General features: G+C 50.4%; 1 long non-coding RNA gene across 1 annotated transcript; it reads right to left on the bottom strand.

Moving 5' to 3' along the window:
* Positions 1 to 7225: 7225 nt before the first annotated feature.
* LOC132654116 (uncharacterized) lies at positions 7226 to 8704 on the bottom strand. The gene is made up of 3 exons (XR_009591799.1): positions 8022 to 8704; positions 7614 to 7742; positions 7226 to 7468 (listed from the first exon to the last, which is right to left on the bottom strand). It is a non-coding gene; the product is annotated as an uncharacterized LOC132654116 (long non-coding RNA).
* Between the last annotated feature and the right edge of the window lie 17636 nt (positions 8705 to 26340).

The raw sequence follows: 26340 nt of genomic DNA, 5'->3' as shown, positions 1-26340 counted from the left end.
GCTCGCTTTAGCCAGAGGCGTCGGCAGGACAATGGTTGTTGTGAGTCTACACCAGATTCTCTTGGAAGGCTCACCGATCCCCTTCTTCTGGGGCTCTTTAGAAGAAATGGTAGCCAGATAAAACACCTTCAAGCATAGGAAGAGGCAGCATCAGGGGAATATTATTGACTTTGACCCCACAGGGCTCTTTCCAGCTTTCCTTCCCACCCTTCCCTTCAGTCTGCTACCACTGGTGTGAGCTGATATTGACCAGAAAGTGAAAAAAAAAATCAATCGTATTTTTAAGCCAGTTCCTATTAAGAAAGAATTGGCACAGTAAGACCCAAACAATATTTCTATCGTCCAACTCTGTCTTACTGTGTAATTTAAAGATCTTTCAAGGGCTTGAAAGATTAAATATTATTTTCACTGAGCAAAGGAAATAACTTACTTGACACCTGGCAATTAAGCCTTTGCAAACTCAAGGGCTGGCATGTTTCATTTAATTTATACCAAACAAAGACAAAGGGGCTGAAAAGAGTTGGAAGACTATGCTTTGCAGTGTTAAGTACCAGCGCGAGGAAGCTTAATCCTCTGAGGAGCATGAAACCTTCTCCAGTCTGCCTTTCTTAGGGGAATGAATGGGAAGGAGGCCCTCACACCCTACCTTGCTTTTCAGGGACTGCATCTTTGATAACGTTACACAAAAAGTCCTAAGAGTCGCTTCAAAGAAACCGATAATCCAAGAAGTGTTCAGAGGCTGCCTCTTCTGTCCTTGCTTCTAGCTGGCTGACTGACACCGGGGACACCGTTGGAGCCCTTCCCACGGGAGAAGCACTGGTGAGACTTCCCCAGCGTGCACCCATGGGTGGCTCCAGCTGTGTGCGAGAATGAGGATCAGGCAGCTCCCGGGAGCTGATGACTGACAATTACGAAATCCCGAAACTCGGCTCGAGGAAGACCTTAAACCACCTCCATCTTCCTTTCTTTCTTCTGTGTGTAAAGCGACAGGGTGGAAGACAGAATGGTTTGGAAGTAGGGCCTTAACCTCGTGCTCTGCAGTGTTCTGCCTGTCCTCGTCTGTCACTCTGTCTGCTGCCCACCCAGCTGCGCAGCCCACTCTCTGGGCAGCTATGACATTTGCCAGTGCCAGAAGCAGTGTGTGGGCTGGTGAATCACTCCTGCCTCTCTGCACACTCCTCTTCACATGACTTTTCCGTTCCCCCCATCAGGAGTTAGCTTATTTCCCAGTCCACTGAATCAGGACCGACCTTGGTTCCTGCTTCAACTCTGAAATGTCATGAAGTGATCCTGCACAGCCTCTGAATGTAGCCGCAAGGGACCTGCAGCTCCTCTCTCTCTCTCTCTCGCTCCTGCTGCTTGGAGACTGCCATGCCAAGACACCCGGGCAAGCCGTGTTGAAGATGAGAAGCTATATGGCAGAGAACCAAGATCCCCCAGCCAACAGCCCCAGCCAAGGAGACAAGCAACACGGGGCTAACTGAGACCAACCCAGAACCCAGCCCCGGAGCCAACTGACCTCAAATACACGAGTGAGCTCAGCCAGTCCCACGGACAAGGCCTGTGTGCTTCGTTGACCCACAACTCCTGAGCGTGCCAAAAGGTGTGATTCACAGCTGTTAAGTTTGGGGTCACTTGCTAACTGTTAAGAGAGAAGGAATCCACTATCAAATGTTAGAGTCTGTATAAAGAAATCTCCGTAGAAAGAGAAAAAAGAGAGGCACCATTAGAGGATTCACCGACCTTAGTAAGGGACTTAAAACAAGAAACGGTCTACAGACAGTGATGCTGCCGTTCTCATGTGATGTTTTATTAATGACCTTAATGCCTCCCAATGCATTGTTTAGACACATTCTCACGATGCAACCTTTGCTGGCCTAGACCTCAGAGATATGCTGCCTCTGCTGGAGCTACAGTTTGAGCCACCATGCTGGCTTTAGGCAATGTGTTTTAATCACATTGACTCTCTGCTCCTCCCCTAACTCCTGCAAAAGCCCCTCCCCACAGTCTCCCTCCCTCCCAGCTTTCTTTTTTATTTTTTATTTTTCCTAAAATAACCCACTGAGTCCAACTGTGCTGTCACATACTCCTAACTGTGCGACCATTGACGGGACCTGTTTGTCCTGCTAGGTGCTACCCCCTAAAGAAAAGTGACTCCCCTTTCCCCAGAAGCCACCAACTGTCCGTGGCTTCTGTTAGGGGTGGGGACATGTGGGCCCTTCACTCACGTGCTGGACTGTCAGCAGCCTGATCCTGGCAGGTTCTGCGCAGGCAGCGCCGCGCCTGTGAGCTCACGGCTGCAGGCGTCCTGAGGGACACCGTTTCATTTGGGCCCTTCCCAGCCTCTGGCTCTGACAACCTTTGCGTCCTCTTCAAAGATGACCCTGAGTGAGGGTGGGAGACTGGGGTAACAGACGTCCCGTTTGTGGCCGAGCCCCGGGGATGCTCACTCTCTTCCGTCTGACCAGCTGAGAGTTCACCCATGAGCCCCACTCACTGCAGAAAGATGCTTCTCTGATGAGGAGTGACAGTGGGTAACTATGGGCAGAGACCATGAATTCAGAGGGCAGCTCTGTGCCGTGTCCCCCGGCAAAACAGCAGGAGTGGGTCCTGGGTGCTCCCTGCCCATGGCTTCTTCCTTGACGCCTTTTTCTAAGTGAGACATTACAAGTAGCTAACTCAAGACACTGCAGGTCCAGCAGCAGTGATCCCCTCCCTGTGGCACAATCAGTCCTTCAGGGGGCAATCACAACAGCCCTACATGACACCCCCTGTGACACACACATGACACAGCTAAAGCCATCATCACCGGAGTCTGTCATACAGGGGGTTCTTAACATATTAAAGCTCTCATTTACAATTGCATTTTATACTTACAGGTAGAGCCCAGGCCACAGCAGGGCTCTGGGAACCGAGAAACCAGGTATTGAACCCTGAATGGCTAAAATACAGTAACAACCAAAACATACGGTATCTTTCCAGTTATGTGAAACGCCCTGAGACATACAGAAATTAGTTGATGGTTGCCCCTGGGCTGTGGGAGAGGCAGGCAGGTGTGCTGGCTGCTGGGGAAGTTCCTTTACAAAGAATAAAATACTCTGCAGTCAGCTGATGATCGTGGCTGCGTGTTCTAAGTGTCTAAAACAAAACACCACACTTCACTGTCCAGTAAGCTTCGTAGCGTGCGCACTCTCTCAACACAGCCGTGGCTTTCCCTGGGTGGTTGCCGCTCACTCCCATGGATTCGGTGGCTGACTGGAGTGTGGAGGCGGCCCATGGCAGACCAGGATGATGAAGGCCGGGGACATCCGTCAGAGAACCCTGAAGGGGGCGGGCTTAGAGAAGGGGGAGACAGGAGGTGTTCACCTCTGACACTCTTCGGGAGCACGTCTGGGCCTCTGCAGCTTTCAGTCATGATAGCTGGTGTCAGGCTCACACGTAGAGCTGAGGGTCAGTTGCCACTGCTAGTGTCAGCATGCAGTCTGCAGAGTGCAGCGGGCTCACACCACACGCAGGCTTGAGGGTCATCCGGACACCTTGTGCCTATCACAGTTCAGGCCACAGATGGACACAGCTGTCCACGGAAAAGCTGTTTAGTACACAGTGGTGAAGAAGTGGAGGCTCTCAGTAAGTTGCTCACTGTGTGTTTGCGCACACACATTTTCGTCTGCGTGTGTGAGTGTGTTTGCACATGGAAGCCAGAAGACGACCTCAGCGATCACAGTGTTTTTGACTCTGTTCAGCCCCACTACCCTTTCTCTGCTCCTCCCCTCCTCTTCTTCCTCTTCCCAAAAGTGCCCCTACTTTCATGTCTTTGTGTGTGTGTGTGTGTGTGTGTGTGTGTGTGTGTGTGTGTGTTGCAATGAGCCTTAGGGTTGTTTACAGGGGCAGGGGCACCTTTCCATTGGCTGCACCACTGAAGAAAATGCCTCTTCTTCCCTGCCAACCATCACTGTATCTAAGTCCTCAGGGAGGGCTCGGGGAGCCTCCCCCTTCTCATGGCATTGTGCTGTCCTGTCTTGACGTGTCACAGGCCCAGTCTTGGGACACCTTAGCTGCAGTACAGGGCAGAGAGGCTGCAGTGGAGCAGCAGTGTAAGCATCTCCGTGGCTGGCTCTCACCACTCAGCAAGATGCTACCTGGCTGCTCGGGTAGAACTGTCATCACCAAGGTCCTCCTCGGGGACCCTGAGTGCCCCAGTACAAACCAGAGAGGCAGTCACAGACTGGCGGGAGTGCCCCTGTCATGGCCTCTCTCATGAGCAGCCAGCGTTCTGATGGGGTGGTCCCCTCTGATGGGATTTCATGCCCACCCCACAGGAGGGAAATGGCAACTGTTGCAGGGAAGGGAGGTCCCAGGCCCTGTGGAGAAGCCACCACTGCTGTTTTGCTAAGGGACACCATGCGTTTATCAGATTACCTCCTAAATACTACGTCTTGGTCCATGAACCGAGGCTGCTCTCAGCTTCGGTCGGAGGGGCATCTTTACAGTGGTGAGCTGTGGGTGTGGAGACCACGCCTGCTCAGAGAATTAGCAGAGAGGACGCTGAATGCCTGGCCACAGACGGCATGTCCCCACCTCTGCCAGCACTCAGGAAGAGCACACTCAGGGGTGGGCGTGGGAGTGGGGGCAGGGTGGAATGCTAAGTTCCAGGAGTGACCGGCTGTTACACTCTTGAACTCCCAGCATTTGTGATCTCACCTTGTTTGTTTGTGTCATGTGGTTTGGTGTTGGTTGTCTCCTACGGCAGAGACTCTGGCTTGCCTGGATGTTACCACGGAGACTAGGTTGACTCCTTAGCAGCTCCAGATCTGCCTGGCTTTGTTTCCCCACTGCTGAGGTTCAGGTGCCCACCACCGAGCACGGCCTTTGATTCCGAGGCCTGACTGGAGATCCCTGTGTCTACAGCAGCCACTTTAGCAGCCGAGCCTCCTGGTGACTGGAGTGCTTCCTGCCGAGGCTGAAGGACAGACACATAGGGTGGCTTCATGCTTTGGCCTGTGCCAAGCTTAGAGGGAGATCCTTCACACACCTTCTTCCTCCGGGGAGAAGCTACCACACAGAGCAGCAGCCAAGCGTGTAAGACTTGCCCGGGAACTTGAGCATGCTGAGCCCGGGAGGCCCAGCATAGGCCGTTTCTTTCCAAAGGTCCTCGTTAGCTAAATCTTTCCAAGCCACTCACCAGGTCAGCCACTCTCGACCCTTTCCGTCTGCTCTCCTGGCGTGGCCCTGACCGTGTCTCTGCCCTCTCTCCTCCAGAGCCGCTGAACGCATACACCCTGGCCTTCCCAGGTACCAGTGGAGCCAGGGTCCAGCGGCTCAGCCTCCACGAGGGGCTTCCAGGCACTTGCAAGACAGAACTCCACGTGGGACAGTGGTAAGGCGGCACAGAAAGATCGGCCCCACCCTGGCATGTTCTGAAGCGGGTTTCTGGAAGGACATGTGGAAAGAGAAGATGGAGAGGGAGGAAGCGGGGCACTGTCTGTCTGTCTGTCAGTCACAGGGCACTGTCAGGCTGGTCATCCATGACGCAGATGATATGAAAGTCTGTCACTGGGTCCCAGCCAAGAAGCAGAGATAGAGGCACAGAGAGATGAACTGTGCTTCCGGTCAGACAGTGTTGGTTAGTTAATTCATTTGTTCTACTTTTCTCTTTCTCAGTGAAAAGTCTCAGCTCCAAGAGGAGCTTGGAGGGACTGCTTCGCTTCTGAAACTGAGCTCAGAAACCATCACAGACCATAAAAATCCAAAGGTGGCTTTCCACTTCTAAGGAGGGCCTTGTGCCTGAAGGGAAACATGCGGCCCTTCTCCCTTTTAACTAATCCCTTCTCTTCCTGTGGCAGGTACCACTGGATAAGCTGTTGAGAAATACATAGCCAGAGAGATTCTGGCTCTTCTTGTAAAGCAATATATAACTCAGGAATAAACTCCACACCAAAAATGACTTCATATAGAACAGAGAAAAAATAATTTCTGTTATGGAAATTATCCTTCTAAAAAATCTGCTGAGGCAAGAATGAATAAAACAGCCAAATTCTCCATGTTTGACCCAGAGGAATAAAAATTCCTCCATTATGAACAGTGCATCTCAGGGGAAGCTTTGTAATGTTTTGATATTTCACCAAAGTGCTCTGTGATGCAAATGAAAATAGTAATTTTAGCTTGTGATAAAAATAATATTTCAACAATGGAAAAGTTGGCTAATAATTAATTATACTAATTAGAACTATGAAAGTGTGACACTTTGAAAAACATTTTTGAGTTTGATATAAAAAGCAAAACAAAAACATTGTAAAAGGTCCCGTTTTCCACAGTGCCTCAGGAAGTTGAGGCAGGAGGATCACAAATTTAAGGTCTTCCTTGACTGCAGTGCAGGTTCAAGGCCAGTCTGGGCAGCTACGTGAGACCTTGGTTGAAAACACAGAGATCAGAGGAGAAATTAGAGGAGTGCTGGAGCCTTTCCTTCACATGCCATCCCTGAGTCTCCACTTCGTACCTCAGCAGAGAAACTCCTTCTTCCCGAGAAGACTTAGCACAAGCAGCCAGACACGGGTGGGTGTCAACACTGGCTCACAAAGTCCTGATTCTAAGATAGATTGTTTTGTTTATTTTGTGTGTGCAGGCGTTTTATCTGCAAGGACATCTGTGCACCACGTGCATGCAGTGCCTATGGGGGCCAGAAGACGGCGTCACACCTCCTAGAACTGTAGTTACAGATAGTCCTGCGCTGCCGTGTGGGCGCTGGGAACCAAACCCAGCTGCTCTGGGAGAGTAGCCAGTGCTCCTAAAGTTTGTGTTGTCTCTCTGGCCCTAAATTCTAAGAAGGGTTTAGTTGTAATAATACTGATGATGATGATGATATATAATTAGATATTAAAGTATCTCTGGAAGAGCCATAGCCTTTTTTATATTTCCGATCATATCCAGACCTCTTATTGGCTATCACCATTGCAGCAAGGCAGCATGGGAATCCTAGCTACAATAGGCATCTTGATGGTTCTGAGAGTTTTCTGGTTCTCTGCTTCCTATCCTGATTCTCAGACCCCACACACCAACAGAAATATATCCTAGGAGACAGGCTCGCTGTGCAGCCCTGGCTAGTCTGAAATTCTCCATGTAGACCAGGATGTCCTAGAATTCAGAGATTCGCCTGCTTGTACCTCCCAGGGCTGCTTTTAGGGGTGTGCACCACCACTCTTGCCAAACAAAAGGCTCCATTTCTTTAAATATCTTGCATCTTTATTTTAAAGTAAGTGAGAGTTCAGACTGAGAGAGCACTCTGTGGGTTAGGCTTAGCACAGCTCTCCATAAACACATCTTCTGAACATCAGGTTCTGCTTTGGTCTGTGGTACAGGCGCTGAGCATCATGGGAGAACAGTGGGCAAGCCTCCTCCTCATGGAAAACATGGCAGGGGGGTCAGTTCATGGAAATGTCATTGTGTTGGAGTGTGTGTCCTCTTGGTTTGTCTGTCAAGGGAGAGTCAGAGAGCTCTGAGGGAAGAAAGTGCAAACACAGAGGGAGCGCAAAGACAAGCTGTCTCACACTGAAGCCTGCCTGAAGCCAGGCCTGCAGGAGCACACACCGCACACACCAGCAGTCAGGCCGACTGACCTGGGAGGGCGGGTCTCTGCATTGCCCGCCCCTCTCCTGAGGGTGACTGCTCATCTCCGCTGCCTTCCTGTCCTTGGTCTTTGCTCTCTCAGATCACCCTCTACTTTCCTCCTCCTTCCAATAGCACAGCTGTAGAAGTCGAGAGAGGAATCAAATTACGGTCGGGCATACCTGGGGAGGGCGATACTGAAGAAAGAGCGTCTACGGTCCCAGGATAGGCCAACTTTTAGGAAATTCCTGAGATTCCTGGTGTCCTGCCTCCTGTCCCTCCACCTGACCTCCCTGGTGGCAGTTAGTAGGTTTCATCATGCTAAAGAAGACACAGTCGGGGATGTGGAGCAGCCGGAACGCCGCTCAGGCATGTTGATCTCCAGCCCACATGTGAAGGGCCATCTCGGGGTCATGTACCTGAACCAGCCCACATATCAAGGGCCATCTTGGGGTCTTGCTCCTGGGCAAGGCAAGGACTCTCCCCGAGCTTGTTTAAGATGCTTGGCCGGAGCTTGCCCAGGCTCACGTCTGCTGTATAAACACATAAGACGGCACGTTTAGTCTGCACAACTCTAACCGTGTGCTACACTTCAAGAGAATGTTGAAATGAAAATACAGCTTCCACTGGGTCTTTTCTCTTCCTAACAAATTTATAAACAAAACAAAAATCTCCCAGCCGAAATGGGAGGGGCTGGGAAATCCTGTAAATGAAATTTAACATATATTCCATGGGGTTTGCAAGTTTATTCTACCAACCTTCATCCTGCTGCCTGACAGACCAGCTCTGAGAGTGCCCAGAACAGGCTGAACACTGCATACCGGGGAGCATTCTTAGAAGGTAGGTGTGAGGTGACATGGTGTGCCCTGAGGGAGTGGATCTGAGGTAGAGTGAGAACAGAATTAAACTCTCTAAGTGAAAAGCTGCTGAAAGCCCAAAATGGAGGCTGCAAAGTGACTGCTGTGTCTGCTCTTGCAAACATAGAGGATTAGAGGCAGAGGACTGTAGGCCTGGTGACGCCCCTCTCCATCTTCAGTGGGGTGCTCCTCAGAGAGCACCTGTTCCCATTAGTTCCCACTAGTCCAGCTGTGCAGGACCAAGAGAGTGATTATGGTGCAGGCCAGCGAGTGATCGGCTGTTTTCAACCCTAAGTCAGGAATGAGAAAATTACAGAAAAGAGCCATGATTCACACACTCCTCTTCCAACCTCCCACCCCACCCACAAATGAAATACAGTCCCATTTGCTAAGAGAACTCACAAGTAACCTTCCCCCTCACCCTGGCTCTTGCCCCCCTCTCCACGTCCTTCTGACCCTCTGTGCAAGCCTGTTTTCCTCCCTCCGCCCAAGAGAGCGAAGGCCTCCTCCTTCCAAGCCTCGCAACCTTCATCACATCTCCTCAGGCATGAATCATTCTAAATGAACTTCTGGGCTCCAAGACTCTGCTTTGTGGAGATTTATCTAAGGAGAGATGAAAGAGTGAAAGAGGTGGGAACAGAAATGAAAGAGAGGGAGAACATGAAAGGAGATTGGTAAATGATTGATAGGAAAATAACAGGCCTTACTGACAGACATGCATACACACACGCTCTATACATTCATATTCACGATCACAAACTTTAATACATGTATGCACACTTGCTTTTATATGTACATATGCACGTACAGACAAAGTTGGTTTTCTTCAGACTTAGGAGTGTAGAGTTATGGCCAAACACTCTGAATCAGTCCCATGGGCAATTACAGTACAGCTGGTTCAATGTTCAGACTCCGAGGTCCCATCCAAGATACACAGAGACCAGGAAGCTGTCCTTGGAATATTCTCAGACAATTAGCGAGGAGACAAACAAACACAAAGCATGTTTTATCTCTGTAAAAAGAAGGGAAAATTAATTTCACTGTGGCCTAAGAATAAAAAGTATCTGTTTCCTAACTGGTTGCAGTATAATAATCCCTGATGGTGAAGCTTTGGGATCTTTCTCCATCTCTAGTCAGGCCAACATTATGACCATGGAAGCTTTGGCTTTCATAAGGATGAGTGAGACACTTCCTGCTACCCAGAGAAAGGAGAGCTCATCCCTACTCTGAGACTGAAGCAATTGGGACACAAGTGCCCTGATTATAGACTCCAAACTTATCCCTGACTTAGAGCATAATCCTGGGATTCTCAAGAGTGCACTGCCGTCCTGCTGGGTGGCCCTGTGCGACACCTGGGTGACGAGGCTGGCACTCGGCGTGGAATATGAGCCGGTCTACTTAGAGCAAAGCACTTACACCCTGGGCGGCTGACACAGCCCAGCAGCTGAGCGCTTGCTTACCTGGCAGGCGCGAAGCACTGGTTTCCTTGCTAGAACCAAAAGGGCAGGCACAGGGAACGCATGAGAAGTACTGTGGAAAACTAGCACACCAGCTTCCTTGTGACTCCACACAGGGGTTTTCCCAGATACCTGACAGCTCTCACCCGCTTACAAGAAGCCCAGCTGCTCTTGGGTAGTACCTGGCCACAGACAGGGCGGGCTGGCTCTGTCCTCTCTGCAAGGCTCCAGCTGTCCCGCTGCACCAGGGGCCACGTAGCCAGCTGTCTCCCTGGGTGGCATCCTGAAAACAGACTCGCTCAGACACAGATCTAAGCACTTTCTCCCCTCGGTGCGTCAGGTGGGCACTCCAGCACTCTATCTCTGTCCCTCACTCTCCTTCAGCATGTTTCTCAACCTGAGAAACAAAGAAAGAAAAAAGGAGCTGGGAAGCAAGTCAGGAATGACAAAAGCAGCGACCCCACGTCTGTGTTCAGAATTACTTCTGAGCCTTTCCCCGAGGCCGGAATGTGCGCAGAGGCTCTTGTGCCCACTGTTGTCCCAGGACAGAGCTTCTCTTGAGGATCTTTTTCTAAATTAAAAATGAATTCAGGGGCTGGGGACAGCTGGCTTGGTAAACGGCTTGCCTTGCAAACATGGCTTCCTGAGTTTGATTCCCAAGAACTTAATTTCAAAACATGAGTATAATGTCGGCACTGGGGAGCAGGAGAACAGGCAGACTGTTTGGGGCTCTCTGGCCCCAGTTCCACAAGTTCCAGGCCAGTGAGAGCCCCTACCTCAAAACACAGGGTGAACGCCTCCTGAGAAGCGTCACTCAAGGCTGTCCTTTGGCCTCGGTGCACACAGAGCACACTAGCTCCAGGATGACATGCCATTTGGAGTCCCTCCTCTTGGCATGTCCTTTCTGTCCTCTTGTACTTTGCAAAGTTGATGGAGGCCTTCATTTGGCCAGTGGGTCAGGTGGAGCTCTAGAGCAGCTACACAGGGAAGACCTTTATTCTGAAACCAGTCGGTTGTCCTCCTCCCTCTCTCTCCTCCCTTGTGGACTAGTGAGGCTACAGGATGGCAGCTTCTGTATTTAACCCTTCCCTCACCAGATATCTGTCCCCAGGCAGATTTTATCCCTCATCTAGACTTCATTTACCTGCATTCCTTTCCAACCCCTAAGCTTCAAGCACCCATGGAGAGTGATAATGAGAACTGGGGTGAGGGAGGAAACTGGAGGTCACAGAGGTGCGGCTCAGGAATGGCCTTGTGTTCTACGAAACACATGACAGGTAGGACACGGCCGACTGGAACTTCATGCTAACGTGCTGAGAGACTAGGCGCTGGTGTGGGCAGCTGTGCCCGGAAGGTGCGGGCAGCTGTGCCAGGAAGGGCCGTTTACCGGCGCACTGACTGCACAGCGCCCTCTGACACAGCTGCCGTCTGCCGGAAAGAAGCCAAAAGTATGCTGAAATCTATCTCACAGAACTCTTCCCGCCGTCCTTCCCAAGACAAGGCTGGCAGCGTCCTCTGTGGGTCCACCCACTGCTGCTCAAGGAAAAGGCTTGGTTCCTGGAGACGCCAGCGCTCAGTCCATGCCATGGTATCCGTGGGTTGAATGCGACTGGCACTCGAGTTTTCTCAATTCCAGGCGGGTCGCTGGGAGAGAGCTGGGAGGCGATGGGGTATGGTCTCCTGTGGTCCTGAGCTCTCATTCCTCCCAGATACCAGCAAGGCCCCAGCCGAGGCCCAGGGCAAGACTGAGCCACTCTACCCCAGACAGCAGAAGGGCCGGCTCAAACGTCTACTGGAGAAAGACTCCACAGGCACTGCCGCATCTCTGCGGTGAGGACCTTGTCAGACTTCTAGATAAACCTGAGCTTTTAAAATCCTCCTTGAAAATGAGGCCCTTCCTGAGGAGCTTTTTTGCTGCGTGGGCATGTGCTCATCCTCTGGAGATACCAGTAAGGCCCAAGGAACAGTAGGCCCCCGTTATAGAAAGCGAAATTCAGAAATAGGGTGCGGGTCAGGGAAATTGAGTATTTGTTTCTTCCCAGGGATGCAGAGATGGCTCAGGGGGTAGGGAGCTTCCTGGGCAAAGGTGAGGGCCCGAGGAGGAGCCCCCAGAACCGCATAGCGAGCCTGTAACCGGGGAGGAAGGGGGACAGGAGGGTAACCGGGGCTACCGGCTTCCCGCAGAGCCAGGCAGCTGTGAGCGGCAAAGAGCGCCTGCAGGGCCCTGACGCCCCCCGACCTGCGCACCTACAGGCTGTGTGTGTACCGTGCATGGTACACACCACCGCAGAAAAGGCTTTTGCCCTCTCCGTGTGAGAGTCCACGTTGTCTTTTTAGACCAAAGAAGAGAAGTTTTCATCAGTCTGTCCTGCAGTGTACCATAATAAACAAAACCGCAGCTTCTGGTGTCTGGTAAATGAGGAAATTATGTGATCGCACGCCCAAACTTCGGGAGGATTTTTCCAGTAAGTATATCTTAAGACCCTGAAATATGAGTCAGGAGACTCACGAGGATAACCTAAATCCAGGAAAGCCTGAGACTCGCAGCGGCGGAGCCCAAACCTGCCTGGGAGGATCGTGGACACCTACCTTGCCGGCACGAAGCGGGGAGGAAGGAGGGTTGACCTCGTGGCTCTCCTAGTTCCAAGAACAAAGCTGAGAAACTGATATCTGAAATGACGTATGTCCACAGCGCGGCTTTCGCCGAAACCTCACACGGTCGTGATGGTGGAAGGACCGTGGGCTCGGGCACGCGCAGTCTGTGCCTGGGCAGGGGTCTAGAGCAGGCGCACCATCCCGAGAGCAGACAAACGCCTTCCCCTGTGTTTGGAGGGAGCGTGTCCGTCAAGAACAAACTTGTTGAACTTGACCTGGACTTAGGGACTTTCACAGTTACGGGCGTGACTAAGCGGGTAAAGGCTTCGTTTTTCACACTGTACTATGTGAAAGCGCCGACTGTGCGGCCCTGGCAGTCTAGCGAAGTGGTCAGGGCAGTGACAACAGCGTGGGCTTCCTTCCGAGGCAGGGAGGGGTGGCCGCTCAGAGGCCGTCAGGACAGACACTTGAGCTCATCTCGAGAGGAAACAGTTCTGCTCTGTCTTCTGTCCTGGGTGGAAGACAGCCCATGAGTCGGGAGGAATTTACTTTACAGCCCTGACTGACTGCAGAACTGTTCTTTCCTGCGCTTTTGGCAGCCAGAAAGCTCTTAGCCGGGGCCTTTAAAGCTTCTATTCCGAAGAAAACAATTAGAATCCTCCTTCTCAATGAACGTGTGGCAGTTTAGAAGATGCAGAGCAAAACTATCATTTCCTACTTCACCGAATCTGAGTCCATGACCACAGAGTCTCTGCCAGCTTCACGCAACACGTAATTAACGTGCACGAGCTTAAATGCCAACCAAAATTCCGGCTCCGGAACCGGAAGCCAGGAGGGAGCAGAACCGGAAACCCTCCCGTTGTGCCGGGGTCTCCCGGCCTTGCGCAGACGTCAGGCGTGCCTGTCTTCAGGGTGAAAGGGCCCAGACGTTGTCATGCTGTGGAGACTGCTTTGCTAGGACACAGCTCCCTGGCCCCACACACCTGAGCAGAGCTCCGGGCACACGCCTGCCGTCTCGGCCTCCCGGCGCTCTGAAGACCCTGGGGAGGGTGCGGAGGAGAAGGCCCGGGAGCCCGAAGGTGCAAGAGTGCCGGGGAGGGCGCCCAGCGCGGCGCGGCCTTCCACGCTGGGGAGGGCACCCGGCGGCCTTCCACGCTGTGTCCAGACAGGCGGGTGCTGAGGTGATGGCAAGCTTCGGCCCTCAGCGGGAGCCGCTGCTCCTGGGGCTGGGGAGCTCCGCTCCGCACTTCGGAGGCACCACCCGCCCAGGAGAGCTCACTGGGGCGCTCAGAGGCCCCAGGATGGCGGGGAAGGGTGGCGGGCAGCAGCGGGGCACACAGGCGAGGCCCGAGCCTTCATGTCCTCCGTCATCCTCGAGAGCAGACGACATCCTGATGGTTGTCTCACCCAAGGGAAGAGCATGACGGGAGATGGATCTTAGGCGTCAGGGCGCCTGGCAGTCAGACGCCTCTCTTCACGTCCCCAGTGCTTACCCTGGGGCTCCTCTCCGCGGGTCGGCTCAGAATCTTATTAACCGTGGACACCTCATCCCTCAGTCACATGCTCATGGCGTCCTCAGCACCAACAACTGTTGGAGACGGGCTTTTCTCCCCAGACGCTGGCGGAGCTGGCCGCCCAGCAAACCAATGGGGAGTGCAGTTGGCTGTCTAAGTAGGGTACATGTAGCTTACAGGACAGGAGCCATGCTTTACAGCAGGTCTTGGCCCGCACTTCTGTGTCACGTCACTAGAAGAGAGTTGTTCCAGGGAAATCCTAACTCCGGAAGAGCCCACAAAAGTTGCTGTTGTGAGATAAGATGCACAAATGCCATCGCAGCCGGTTAAATGCCAGTTCCGGATCCATCCTTTTCCTGAGGCATGACGCCCCAGCCTGCCAGTTAGGCTGAAGAAGGACCAGGAGGAAATACTGTGAGACGGGCTTTGTGGGCTGCTAGGAGGACGGAACTCAGCTGAAACGCAAGTCACAATTTGCAGGAATGCACGACGCACATAACACTCAAAGTGTGCCGAACAGGAAGGCAGCCCGCGTTCCAACTCTCCTACACTAGCCTGATCAGCCCCAGCACGAATGGTGTGCCTGACTACACACAGACTCATCAGCCCCCAGGACAAGAACACTGGCTCTCTAGAAAACAGTCTGCTCTGAGCTAACCCTGCTTAAGCCACCTCAGGAAAGCCTCCAATCATCCTTCCTTGGTTTTATTTACTTTTTAGGAGATTAATTTTCATTTTTAATTGTGTGTGCGTGTGGAGGCCAGAAGAGGGCATTAGGTCCTCTGGAGCTGGATCTGTAGGTAACTGAGCTGCCCAGTGTGGGATCTAGAACTCAAACTCAGGTTCTCTGCAAGAGCAAGAACCATTCTTAACCACTACACCATCTCACTAGGGCTTTCACTTTATTTCCTGACTTGTCTTGCTGTTGAGTGAAACATTTCCTGGGGAGAGGAGCAAACATCTCTTCATCCCAGGCAGAGCAACAGTGCAGAGACCAAAGAAAAGGCCCCACTCAAATGTAGCTCAGTGAACCAATGAATTTATTCGGTGCTGCTTACAGGAACCGGGGGAGGACTTACATACAGGAGTGTGAGCAGCGACATCCCTGAAGAAAAATTATCTCTCTCCCAGAAAACTTTAGCTGCTCGTGTCCTTGAGAGAGGGAAGACTTCACATAGTTCTAGAGGCTGTGGCCAAGTCATGCCTGGAAGGGCTCTGCAGCCTCACCCCTCCCTTCATGTACATTTTCTTTCCACGACAAGAAATGAGGCCTAAATCTGACTGACTGAGTTACTGACTGAGTCAGTGGGCTCTGCATCCCTGTGCGATGTGGGCAGGAGTGCTCTGGCAACAGCTAGCACCCCTGTGCTCAGGCCTGAGCTCCAGAACCAGCTAGCCTTGGTTTGGTCCCCATCTATCTCTCCTCACTAAGCCGGATACAGTTGGCCCAGTTACTTAACTTCTCTGTGCCTGACACTCCATAGACAGTTCACTGGGAGCAACAGTCCACACTAGAAAACCTTGCTGTGAAGATCAAATGAGTGTTTACATGGCTTATAAACAAGGCTTGTGTTTAATAAACAGCCATCACCAACCAAGACAGATGATTGATTTGGACACAGGAACAGGTCACTCAGGGAAAGGACTCTATGCAAAGGGGGAAATAATCCTGGAAAAACAAAAACCGATGGAACAGGGAGGCAGACATTACCCTCTGTGCTGTCACTGCAGCCTGGCAGGGTCCCCAGGGCCCTGTGGAAGACGTTCTCCTTAACCGTTCAAAGAGCACTGTTTCCCCTCGCCTCCCTCTCACCAACACGGCGGAGAGGGCTCCGTGTTCATGTCTCAGACATCCTCACAGGTGGGGATGACTCGGAGTTCTGGCCAAGGGAAAACAAAAAGTCTCCAGGAGAGCTCACAGGAGTCTCCGCTCAGATAAAAAGATGAACCCTTCACTCTTCATGTTGCCTGGAATATGATGACACCGCCTGAGGCTGTGTTGGCTTTCTGCAGACTTGAAGTTAGAGGTGAGAGGAAGAAAGCATATGGGGATGGAGAAGATGAAGGAGACAAGCACAGTTCCTGGTGGCTCCGCAGCTGAACCAATGCCAGCAAACACAAGCCAGGCTTCTTGTTATGCAAGGCAAAAAAAGCCCCTATTGTTTAATCTACCATCAATCAGACTCTCGTTATTGCTGTTGCTCGCTCAAAGAGTCCCCATCAGATACAGCCCTTCATCATGGGCCTTGCAGAGATGAATGTGGGGAACACATCCCCGCCTGCTGCATTTCCAAGTCGTGATGATGACACCTCACACCCTCCAGCGGCACAAAATCGGATACTTATCAGGGTCACCTGGAGGCCCATTAAAACCCGGGCACGGGCTGAGATTAATGTGCAGAACTGTTGCTTCAGATGACGAGAAATACAACCTCAAGGTTGAAAACTGCCACCAGCACCCACGGAGCCCGAAAAGAACCTAAAACGAGCATTCTGGCTACCAAATGCATCTTTCTAGACAATGGCTCCATCCATGGCTATCCGACCACAGATTTCAGCCATTTGGAAAAAGAAACAATTTTAAGAATGCTATTGCTTAACCTGGGGTCTACAGAACCTTCCCCCAAATGCCTAGAACAAATTCTGAGGGTTGGACACAGGAATGAGCATTTTAGGCTCATAAAACAGCAGCTCTGGACTCCCCTCTCCAGATTGCCGACAGCCATTCCTTTCTTCCCGTTCTATACTCCCAGGGGGTTTTAGACACGGGCTGTGAATGAGACAAGCTGGGCGCATACTCTCGAGTGACCTCCCTGGACATGCCCGGGTTAAGGAGCTGAAGCGTTGCTAATAAATAGGAGCTTCGAGTGGTGAGCTCTTGCAGGAACACAAGCTGTGGACCGCGTTACAGAGCCCACATTCGGGGCGGACGGAGGAAACCCCTGCAGCCTACACTCTAGCTCAGCTCTGAAAGAATGGGGAGGACCACCATGCCTCCCAGAGGACGACAGGGCGAATCTGCGAGCAGGAAGGAGTCGGCAGCCCTGAGAAACAAGTGTGGAAGGAGACACAATGACAGAAGATCCGAGTAGAGGCTCGGGTCTTCTAGGGCAGCTTCAGATGTCTGAGGTGTGTGGTACCACAGGCCTGTGAGCCCACACCCACCCAGTAGAGACAAGAGGCTCACACTCAGTGTGTTGGATACACTCAGTGAATCCAATCCTGAGTGTGTGTGCATGTGTGGAGTGTATGTGTGCATATGTATGTGTGTGTGCATGTATGTGTACCTGCATGTGTGTGTGTCTGCAGGTGTGTGCATGTGTGTGTGAGAGGCAGAGAGAGAATGAGCTTTCCAATACCCTTTTATTGCATCCATAACCTTGGCTTTACAGGGCCACAGACATGGCCTCACTACTGCCCGTGTTGGTGGACAGGAAAGTGCCCGTGTCCCAGCCCTCAGTTCCCTCTGCAAGCCCTGGCCACAGGCTTCTCCTCTTCAGTGCCTGACTCACGTGTCCCCTACTCCTGCCTGCTGCCTCTTTGACATTGTTGGCAATCTTTTTCACTTAACCTTAAGCTTTGGAAAGATTTACAATAGGCCAGGGGAACTATGCTCCTTCAGAACAGAGCTTCACTCTGCCCTGAGCCAGTTCATCTGATGTGAGGTCTGATGGACCCAGCACTCAGAAGGCAGAGGCAGGAAGATCGTGAATTCAAGGCCAGCCTAGACCACATAGCGATGCCTGGAACAAAAATAAGATAAAATTTAATAGATAATTATTTATTTGATCATCTATAAAATATACAGAAGAGTGTTTTAACCAAAGATGGGGCAACTAAATTATTATGTACACATGTATATTCCTGTGTGCATACATGAAACGTGTGATGCCCACGGAGGCCAGAAGATGGGGTCAAGTGACACAGAACAGGCATTACAGACAGTTAGGGGGTACCCCACGTCAGTGCATAGAACTAAAACCAGGTTTTCTGGAAGAACAACAAGGTTCTCGACTGCTGAGCCATCTCTGGAACCTCAGGAATACACAGTTGAGTTGACACCTTCAGAGCGGCATAGGTCCCCGAAGACCGCTGGGTTAAGGAGCCATTGAGGGGGAAAGTGTGAGATGAGGCTGCCAACTGAGGTGCACACTGCTGAGTCTTTTCAGGAGGCAGCAAAGGGAGGGCCCGTGCCTACCTCCTGCCAAACGCTGGGAGCAGAATGCTACGAACACCCTGCAACCTGAGCAGAGCCGAGGCCACCAGCAGGCCAGACCAGGAAACAGCACAGAGAGCCTTCTGTCCAGGCCCAGGAAGGAATCACGCTTCGAAACTGCATGCCTTCTGACAACTGACAACCGAATAAAGGTAACCCTTTCCATTTTGGGGGCCTAAGTGATGACCCGGAACAAAAACGCTGCCAACTTCTCCTTGGCCAGCACTTCCTGGTTCTCCAAGCACAAGTTTGCCAGGGAGACACTGAGGAGCCCCCACACACTCACACACAGGGCCCTCCTCATCTTCCACGACCTCCAGCCCCTCAGACCCAGGCACTGTTTGGCAGGCTGCTGTTTCATGCCCGGGGGGGGCATGACCTGCTTCCCTAACTAGGCCATCCAACTGCTGAGACAGGTTAACTCTTTTCCCACGGGGTCTAGAATGCTGGTGGATGACCAGAAGCTTAGCAAATACCTGCCTGATTGAATAATGGCAATAAACACCTTATACTGTCTTCCTGAGTGGTTACGTCATGCCGACTGATCCTTGGCATGGCAAGGACTTGACCATCACGAGGAGGTTTTGAAATGCAGCATGCACTGTCCGTCAGCGTAAGACAGAGAGAAGGGCAACAGCTAACGAGTGATTTCATGGCTCGGATGGCTTTTCAAAGACTCCCTGGGAATTATCTCAGCAGATTCTCATGACAGCCTGCAGAGTAAGGTGTGAAAAGGGTTTGTCTTCTGATTTTATTAAAGTTATCGTGGCAAGAATACTTTAGAAGATGCACCAGACCGATAAAACAGCGCACAAAACAGTATTGTCAGCTCTGGGCTCGGCGCTACACAGGAGACGTCCAGAAAATGTTCACCCTGCAGGGCACAACCATACACACTCAAGGAACAGCACCCCACTTCCACCCCCACCCCACCCACGGCCTGCATCTCTGTTCCTATGAGTCTGGGGTGTTTTGCACGCTGTGTTCCAGTGAATCAGGCAGGATTTGACTTCTTGGGTCCAGCTTATTTCTCTTGACATCTGGGTTCCCTCCTGTTGTCAACACTATTTCTTTCTTTTGGAAAAGACTTAAAAATATCCTGTTTTAAAGTCACATTCTTTAATCTGTCCATCAACAGGAGGCCTTCAGTTCACTTCCATCATGGGCCCATCATGGGCCGTTGGGAATAAAGCTGCCCATGGGTGTTGGTGTCTCCTGGAGGTCCTGATACGGAGTCTTCCTGATACACAGATCTGGGGCAGGTCTGTAGATGATTAGTTTTTGATGGAATCTGCATACTCACACTGTTTCTCTTGGTGACTAAACCTTCCCACTTTACATCTCAACTTCTCAAAAACTTCAGCGTTTGTTCTCTTCTGCTCTTTGTGACTGTTGTCATCACAGGCATGAGGTAGAAGCCCACTGTGGCTCCAGTTTGCATTTTGTTAGTATTTAGTAACGCTACACATCTTGACATGTATCTGTCAGTCACTTCTTGGTTTTCTTTGGGGAAGTGTCTCTTCAGGGCCTTTGACCACTTCTAAAATTGCATTTGCTTTGTTGCAACTGAGAGGTAAGAGTTTTCACACAGCTTGGAAAGCAACCTCTTTGTATCTTGCAAATATCTTCTCCCTTTCTTTTTGTTGTTAGTTTAATCTGCTTTTTTCTTTTGTGTGCAGACAGTTTTCCCAGGAACAGCCCACACCCCTCGCCTGTTTTCGGTTTTGTTGTTGGTGCCTTCTGAGAGCCACGAGATCCCTGCCCGACAGGGTCACGACAGCCCCGTTCTGCCCCACGTTTGCCACCTAAACCCTTCATCTCCTCTGCCTGAGGCTGGTATGTACGAGAGCAGGCCAGCTGTTTCAGGCTCCCTGATAACATCTGTCCCAGATTTTTATCCTTCCCATTGTGTATTCTTAGCCCCCTCTTCAAGGCCAGATGACTGAACACTCCGGCTTGCTCCCGGGCTCCATCTGTCCTGCTGCTCTGTGTATCTGTTCAGCGCCAGCAGCAGGCAGCCCTGATTCCCACAGCTCTGTTGTATGTTGACACCAGGGCATATGATGGCTTCAGCATTGCTTTTCCTTTCTTTATTATTTTTTTATTTTTTTAATTTTTATTTTTTTATTTTTAGCATTGCTTTTCTTTAAATTACATTGGCTGCTCTGAATCTTTTGCAGTTTCCATATTAACTTAATATTAATCTTTCTGTTTCTATAAAAAAGGAATGTCCTTGAGATTGTTATTAGAGACTAATGAATTGTTATAGAGACTAATGCTTTAGGTAATTCATTTGTTTCAGTAATCTTCTGTCTTTCAATCCATGAACATGGAGCATCTTTCCATTTACCTCTTTCTTCACCGATGTTTTAAAGTTTCAGTCTTACCCTCAGCAGTTTGGTTGTTTTGGGGTATTTTACATCTTTTGGTGCTACTACAAGCTGTATTTTCCTAGTTTCTTTTTGGGTGTTTTAATATTAGTGTGTATACATGTTGCTCTTCCGGTAAGTCAGTTTATGTCCTGTAACTTTGCTGACCCACGTGTGAGCTTTGCCAAGGGGGAGGGGGCAGGAGAGTCTGCCCCACAGAAAAGGATGTCCTCTACAAAACCTCTGGCTCTTCCATTCACACACAACTTTTAGTTTCCTGCCCAGGTGTTCCAAATTAAACTTCCAGTGACACCCCTGATTCAGGTGGCCAGAGTGGGCAGCGTGGTCTTGTTCCCACGTCTGTTTCCGGGTCTCCATGTTGGGTGTGACATTAGACAGAGGCTTTTCTTAGACAGCCTTTGCTACACTGAGGTTCTGTCCACACTCAGTTGACTGTTTTTATTCCCAAAAAGGTGTCGAGTCCAGAGGTTTCATTTTCAATTTGCAGTTGATGAAGGTGAGACTCAAAGAGCCTTTCAGCCTGATGCGTCTGCCTGGTCTGAAGCCTGTAGAGATATCTTCAAGGTATTTTTCCTGCAGCAGGAACCTTGCTGGGGTGCTGGTCTGCTCCCCCTAACCCATGTGAATTTGTGCAAAAGCTGAAGCAGCTGTCTAAGTTGCAGAAGGCCCATTGACCCTCAACACCTCAAAACGAAACCACGAATGCATTTGCCTCTTTCAGTGCTCCAGTCGCTTGTCCGAGCGCTACAGAAAGGCAATGCTGAGGACGCTTGCTACCAAGCCCAGCAAGCTGAGCTCATCCCATGGGCCATAACGAAGGGGAAGGCGAGAACTCCTACTTCCACAGGTGAACTGTACAGGATGTGTGCCCCCACACGTACCAAACCAGTACACACAGCAACGCGTAAGGAGCACAGTGGTAGCCTGCCTGCTGTGCTAATGGAACACGCGGCAATCTCGCCTTTAGGAAGGAAGGCTTTGCTTGGGCTCACAGTTTGGGGCAGAGTCCCTCACAGTGGAGACGTCAGGACAGCAGAATCTTGAAGCAGCTGGTCACAACAAAACTGCGGCTGGGAAGCAGAGGGAGACAGCAGCTTCCAGCGCTAACCAGCTACCTATTCGGCTCAAGACTGCTCACAGAGCAGCTCCCTCCCCTCTTCACATCAGTCTCCAACATCGCTTAACCTGCTGCAGAAACTCCCTTAGAGGCATCCGTGGAGGTTCGTCTCCCAGGAGAAGCTAGACTCTGCCAAGTTGACAATATTAACCAACACATAAAAAAGGCAAAAGCTAGCCTTCTGTAACATCAGAGAAACGCTCATAAGCAAGATGAAGAGAAGAAAATGGTGCCGTGTAATACAGACCACGCAGGCGTAAAGCCTTGATCCATGATGCTCTGTCAATCACTCCAGCTGTCAATCACTCCAGCTGTCAATCACTGCATTCCACCAGCCACTTTACTTTGAGAGAAAATGAATGAGAGTTAGATATGCCCCTAACAGAAATCCATTCCCATCAGAGAGGAACTTCACTCCTTTTTTTTATAGCATGAAATAAGAATTATGGTTTGACAGCCAAGAGGGAAAAAGTACAAGAGATTGTTTTGGCAACATTCATATGATTATTGAAAGCTGGCAAGCTTTATCATGTTTCCCAGCCTTCTTATAAACCCCAAGCCTTCATTTCGTTGGAGGATGGGGTGGCAGAGAGGAGGTGTGGAGGTCCTAAGCCACCGAGCCTAAACCCGTGTCAAAGCAGACGGCTGGCTTAAGAGATGGTGCTGAAAGGTTCAGCCACGGTTTCCCAAGTGCTGAGGCAGCCGATAAGGTGTGCGGTCCTCAGTCTGGACCCCAGAGCTCACATAAACCTGGATATGGCAGTGCACATCTACATGCCTGCTGCCCTGCACCCGGTAGAAAGTCGGGGAAGGACTCAAGGGAGAATCCTGAACACAGGCTGACGCACAGGCCGAGGGGGGACACTACATACGCTCCAGGCCTTCTTTCTTGTACTCTCAGGTCCCTCTACCCAGAAGTGACACTGTCCACATTTGGCAGGGCCTTACCACATTAATCTCCAATCAATAAAATGCCCAACAGACACGCCCACAGCTCCGAGCTAAGGGATGCAGCTTCCTAACAAAGCTTCCACATCCCAGATGACTTAGTTTGTGTCAAGCTGACAACAAAACAGCCAGAACAGGACATTTATTATTTCAAAACAAAAAATTCATCATTAGGTTACTCTCTGTGTGTCCTTTAAGTGACCTTGACTCTGCTTCCATTAGTATCCTTAGACCTTCCATCCTCAATAAGGTCTGTGCTGAGCTAAGATGGACACCAGCGAGCCTTGCAGCCTGAGGGGACTTGGCAGTGTCTGTAGGAGGAAGGGAAGAGCCTCCCAGCAGTCCCTCATCACTCAAGACTGTTGGTAGCATCATATGGTATGCCTATGCCTAACCAATCACTGACAAAAGGAAGCTGAGGGCGTGACTGGTTTAACAGCCTTGAGAGGCAGCTCAGGGGCTGAGGCCCGGACTGGAGCCTGCTTGTTGTGGAGAAGGCTGTTGCTTGCCTGAACAGAGCAGTCTTATGAAGAAGGATGAAGGATGTGTGAGCAAAGATATTAGATGACCAAAGGTTCCTTCTAAGCAATCTCCCTGAAACGCTAGGTTTTTCTTAGCATTTTAACCAGAAAACCAGAGCGGCATCTTCTTCAAGAGCCTGCTTTGGTGCAGTCTTCTGTCCCAAGGAATCTGGGGCCAACACAAGCAGCAAGAAGCTTTTCCAAGTATTTCCTAACTAGAGAAGCGGCAGCCCAAGATTGGACACCTTTTCACTGGAGTTTTCCTCTAGGAAGAAATCAAAGCGGGAAAGTTTGGTTATTTTATATAAGTGTAATGACTTAAACACACAAACCTATGAACTCTATCTCTAAAGAAAGAAAATGCTCTTTTCATGTTTGTGCATCTGGGGAGCTCAGGTCTATAAATAGGTGGTGAGCTGAGTTATGGACCTCGTTAATTTCTTCCAGGCCTAATATAAACTTTATGACTGCTAGAATTGAGGCTCCAAACTAGAAATGGCCCATATCCTTGCAACATTCATTAGCAATGGATATTTGCAAAGTCCGCAGCCTTTCAAATGTCATCTTCATCTGCAGAGGTCCCTGAACCTCTTTGGGATGTCTTCCTCATCTGCAAAAAGGTCCATGGCTTTGGCATGTCTTCCTTATATGCAGAGGTCCACAGTTTTGGGATGTCTTCCTCACTACCATCAAAATCAGAAACATCACCCAGTAGCAGGGACCCTCCAACTGCAATTCTAATATGTTTTAATATCATGGGATGAGAAAAAGTGAGAAAAAAAAAAACAAAACATGATCCTAAGCCCCCCCTTTACTCTCCCCTGAAGACCTTTTGAGGACCCTTCGCCCTGCCCTCCCAGTGCTCTTTCCTATCCCTCACTGCTCCATCCCATCTCCGAATTCTGACTCCAGCCTCAGAGCTGCTTGTTGTGCCTGAGAAGTCCTTAGTTAGCATGTTACCCCAAGGGTCAAAGTGACACTCCCCAAAACTGAATATTGCTGACGATCGGATCCCACAGGAATTGTAGTAGCCACAGCTGCAATAGCTGTCCAAACAAAGAAGTTTAGAAACTAGCAGTCATTGTGAAAGATAACACCCTGTTACAAATCAATTTGCTCTCCCTTGCCGCACGATCCAGCCTGGTGTTCGCGCTCAGGCGGCTCGGTATTTCCTGGACCAGTCTCCATGTGCTGATATTGACTTGTCACGTGCAGGAAGGAAAAATGCCGAGGGAGTGAGAAGAAAAACAAAGCCTGGGTCTCGGGGTTCTTGTCATTGTCTAATTGTCTAAGCCTGACTTTAAATGCCATGCGGGGACGCACAGGACCACACTGCCCGTATCTACACAAAACGGTGGTCAGCTGCAGCATGCGGCCAGAGTTAGACACTGCAGGAAAACAGCACAGCCTGGGAACCTTTCTCCACGTGTTATTTTGTTTGGTCATTATCATAGCTCCAGAACGTGAGTATAAATTTCCATCCTGATTTTATAAGTGAATAAATTTAATTTGAGAGGTTATGTGTCATTTTTAGGTTTATGCAAGTAGCTGGTCAAAGAAAAAAATCTCAGCTCTGATATCAAGATCCCAGCTCTCTCTGTTGCTTTTCTGTTGCCTTGATAGAATTCCATGGCCAGAAGCAACTGAAGGAAGAAAAGGGTTTATTTTGGCTTATGGTTCGAGGGGGCTGGGGCCCTCATGGCCAGGACAGCATGGCATGGTGGCAGGGCCAGGGAGCTGGCTGATCACATTTTACCCACACACAGGAAACAGAGAAAAAGCAGGAAGTAGGGCCAGACCATAAACCATCAAAGCTCAAGGCTCCACCTCCTGAAGGCGCCAGAGCCTTCTCAAACAGTGTCACCACTCAGAACCAAGTTTTCCTACACATGAACCAAGGAGGACAAGCCTCATGCAAAGCACTGCACTTCTGCCCACCATGCCTCAAAAGGCAGATCTTGTCACCTAAAACATTGGAAGCCAGTTGGTTGCAACTGAACTGCTGTTTCCTGAATATGAAGCCTGTGGCTTTGCTTTCTTGTCACTTCTCTTTGGCCCGGTATGAGAGGGCAGGCATGTTTCTCTGCAGGAGACCTGGAGGTCCAGATGAACAAGGAATGCACCCTGGAAAGCTAAGAAGCAGGGGCTGTCCCACCGGCTTGGCTGAGGGAGAAATGGGGATGCTTTCTCGCTGGGCTAACCTCGTGCTCACCCTGCTCATCCTGCCCACTTCTTATCTGTCCACTGTGTCCCTCACTGCCCGAGGCTCAGCCTCCACATGAAGAATGTGGCCCCTTTCAACAAAGAAGCTCCTGGGCACTCTGCTCCACTGTGTCCAACTTTTAGGATGAAAGTACCCGCTACCCTTGGTCCTTGGCCAAAACATTGCCAACATTTCTCCGTCCGTTGCTCCTTAGCGGCTGAGATAGGCCCCATTCAAACATGCGCTCTGCCAAGAACTCTGGCCAAGATATTGGATGGCTGAGCAGGACAGCAGCTGTGATTTTCAAGTCCGATTCAATGACATGTCTAACAGCAATATTGGGGCATGTGAGGTTTCAGCAGATCGACTTTGCACTGGCCTTTCTTGGCAAGGTTGGTAGGGCCCAGATAAGTAAGTCTCAGGGTCCAGAGGTGTCTGAGGCTTCAAACAGAAGGTAATACATAAAATTATGAACTGTAAGAATTTGAGCTCAGATTTGTTTTAGGTTTCTGGTGTATGTCTTCATTATTCTGAGCCAACCTAGCCATTCCAAGCATATAACTCCATGGTGAAGTGGGAGGGTGTGGCCCAGAGCCATTGTAAGGAAAACGCAGCTTTTAAACCACAGCTAAGATAGGCTCTGTGAGGGAAACTGTGGTTTTTAAAAATTACTGAAACTGCATTTGTGAGCATTATGATATAGTTGGATGTGGCAGCCAGAGAAAGAAGCAAAGCTCTGACTCAGGCATGACTCCATTCTGCCAGGCTCATCCACCGTCACAAAAGAACCTGTGTGCTTACTGCAGGGAAAAATTCACTGTGTATCAGCCTTCAGCTATGGCAGTTTTGTCTAAAAGACAATAGACATTTTTGTAATCCATAGGAATTAGAATCGCTGAGGTGTGGAACAAAGCCTCTCC

The sequence above is a fragment of the Meriones unguiculatus genome, chromosome 5 (assembly GCF_030254825.1).
Source record: "Meriones unguiculatus strain TT.TT164.6M chromosome 5, Bangor_MerUng_6.1, whole genome shotgun sequence".
NCBI lineage: Eukaryota > Metazoa > Chordata > Mammalia > Rodentia > Muridae > Meriones > Meriones unguiculatus.
This window is presented reverse-complemented; position numbering and strand designations above follow the sequence as displayed.